This window comes from Triticum dicoccoides, chromosome 6A (assembly GCF_002162155.2).
Source record: "Triticum dicoccoides isolate Atlit2015 ecotype Zavitan chromosome 6A, WEW_v2.0, whole genome shotgun sequence".
Taxonomy (NCBI): Eukaryota; Viridiplantae; Streptophyta; class Magnoliopsida; order Poales; family Poaceae; genus Triticum; species Triticum dicoccoides.
The window spans coordinates 114,793,291-114,796,511 of NC_041390.1; the positions used below are offsets into that span (position 1 = coordinate 114,793,291).

At 41.9% G+C, this 3,221-nt stretch overlaps 1 pseudogene; it reads left to right on the forward strand.

The window, feature by feature from the left end:
- LOC119315418 overlaps positions 1-2,633 on the forward strand; it is a 5,499-nt pseudogene extending 2,866 nt beyond the window's left edge.
- The last annotated feature ends 588 nt before the right edge of the window (positions 2,634-3,221 follow it).

Below are 3,221 nucleotides of genomic sequence, written 5' to 3' on the forward strand. Positions count from 1 at the left end.
CAAATGATTATATATATTTGCTTATATATTTATACTCTGAGTCGTACCAAACTACAAGTATGCATAAACAATGATATAGGCTGTTCAGCACTCCAGCTTGGCATATTTGTCTGCACCTGTTCACTGCAAATGTGTTTATATGTCCTGGGGTACCTTTTCTTCTGCTTTTTCTTGCCATCTTGCGGTTGATATCAGGTTGAACCATCATTCTCACTACCTATCCACCAGTCAATCTTGCACGTCTCAAATTAAATTTTAGACACTAGTGTGCCCCGATATCTCACTTGCTTGGTAGATGGGTTCGGCTAGTAATAGAAGGTAAAAGAAATCTTGCAACAGAGTGGATGGACATAATTATTCGTGAACTGAGTAGGAACTGGTAGATGTATATGGTGACCAATATGTGTAGTTGTGGGATAACTAATAGACAGGAAATAGAAGTAATCGCACATTGGAACTGGCGGTTGAAAATAGATCGAGCAGAAGTGCGTGCATGGACTCGAAGTTGGCAATCAAAAAAAAGCAATGGGATGCAAATATAGGAGACGACAAATCAGAACAATGAAAGAGGGTGCAAGTTTGGCCCTTATTAGGTGGAAGAACAAAGCCAACTTGCGCCCTGAGGATCAACATCACTGCAGCACTTGGTAAAAACAAACCGTAATAAAGGAGCACAGTACACAAAGTGTTCCATGTCATCTACCATGGGTTTCCAGGTTTTTTACTTTCTATAAGCGAGACTTGAGTCAGTACAACAGACCGCAGCCCTTTCCAGTATAGAAGCATCACTGACTGTAGAACCAACCTGTGATGAGGTCTTAACAGAAGTTAAAAACAAATAAGACCAGAAAGTGTACGTGCTTATACTGTGCCATACTTTTAGAATAACTAGATGATAACAAATAATGCACAAAACTGACAATAATAAAGACACGAGGTAGATTTCATCTAGTATCCAGAGTTCTCAAGTCTAAATGTGCAAGCCTTTCTCTTCGAATTGTGTTGTGTTTTCTTCAAATTTTTGCATACCAGGTCAATGAACTACCATCATTATTAATTTTGGTACAGCATAGAGTTCTAGTGTGGAAAATTTGCTGTGCATTTTGTCAACTAGTCTCTGATGGTTTGTTTGCAATCAAGGCATTTTGTCTAGGGGGTTGAGTGGTGATGCTCTGATGGCATAGTATTTAGTACCGGATCTCATGATGTAGAGAATTTAGTTGTATTTTTGGAGTATGACTTCTGTGTGTAGAATTTCAGAGACGGGTCCCACTCTGTAACCAGGATGTTTGTTCATTGGTAGGGGTGTTACACCAACCTTCAATTTATTTGTACATTTTGTTTTACTATTTTTCCTTAGGGGAGTTCATGATACTGGGAGCATTTTTAGGCTTCTCGTCCGTTACTATGTTTGATTATTTATTTATTATAGTTTGTCACCCTTTGCTTATTTACTGAATGAGTACAGTTTAAATCTGATGCTGCTACTTTGAATGAAACCAATTATCAGGCTGAAGTTCGTCATATCCAACATGATGGATCTCTTGACCTACAGCCAAGGAGTCAAAAATATGGAAAGGTAGATAAGAGACCAACTCCTAGTCAGCTATTATTAATTTATTATTGGGTAGTGCTCTACCAGTTTAGGTTATGCTGCCTTTTTATGTGATGAACCAATTGTGAGGAACTCTATGCATTATTGTGAGCGCTCTGCCCTTGCAATGCTGGCTCTTGTCATTATTTTGAACTTTTCGAAAAAGTAAAAAGTTGGTCGATGTTGATTACCCGGTGCAGTAATGCAAGGCAGGTTGATGAACCAGTTCATATACATGTTAAGTCCTGATATCTCATGTTGTTAAGTCCTAATATCTCATAGGTTGATGATTTGTATCTGATTGCAGGAGTTATGACAGTCTCACCTCTTTCAGAACCAGCATTGCTTCCTGTGGCAATATACAACGTGCTAACCTGTTGAATTGTTTTGAGTTATCTTTGCAGCTTCAGAGGGGTCAATTGCTCACAGTACCTGCCTATTTGGTAAAACGGCGAAAACAGCATTTCCATCATCTTGAGCAATATGATGCCGATTTGATTCTCGGTTGCAATGGATTCATCTGGGTCGGCGAGCATGTCGCGGTGGATGAAGGGACTAATTTGAATGAAGATCAACATAAGTTGAGCATGGAAGTGGAGGCTTTTACCCCACTAGAAACTAGAAGGCACATTTGCCGGCTTGCCAATGCCGTGCGCGTGCTTTCAGCCCTTGGATTCACTCTGACCGTTGAACTGATAATCCAGACCGCTGAAGCAAGTCTATCATCACACGTCGAGATAAGCGACATGCTCGGAGCTGAATTTTATGTCCAGACAGCGGAGAGAGAGGCCAAGCGTCGAGCCGATCTCTCGAGAAGGATGAATGGGCCAAGGTAAAATGCAGTTTGGTCCTGCCTGCCTGATTATTTGTAGAGTAACAGTACCTGACCTGTACGATATTATCTGTAAAGGAAAATAGAGCCAATCAAGAACTGTTTTGAGATGTAGACGCTTGCTCAACCCTGTCGCGTCCATGTAGTTAGTGGTAGCAGTATCAAAATATAGCTGCTATCGACGGAGATTTTGTATACTCTGTTATGTAGGCCACTGTTCACTTTCATGAACCTGTTTTTTGTGTTCTTTTGGGGTCTGGACAGGAGTGCTGCCAGTTCATACACGAGAGAGGAAAAGAGAGTATTTACAAGATAAAAAGTAACCACGAAATGTCTGGTTACAAAAACGCACGAACACAATGGGAATTTAGCCCGGCTCATCGTCCGTTTCGTCGTTCAGAAGGCCGTTAAAGCCCTTGGACCGGTCGTTCTTGACCATCTGAGTGCTCAGGAGAGCTCTTGTGCTTGAAGAGTCGAAGATGCGCCGAAATCTCTCCTTCCACTATCTTTTTCTGGAGGAAATGGCAGTGTGCCTATTCATTAATTGGTTAGAAGCCTACAAAAAACACTACAGTTATGTACAGGACAAGGTGCAGAAGCTCCCAAAGGACATAGGACCTAGCTAAGAAGCTAATCAGGCTTCGGGCCAGGCGCGTCCCCATCATCGAACAACCGCTCGGTGGAGAGCTTCGGCGCTGAAGATTCATCTTGACGAGATTAGAGAGAATGTTCTCGGAGATGGAATGGGATCGAAAACCCCGACGTTTCCCTCTTTCCCAATGTGCCGCCCCGTAT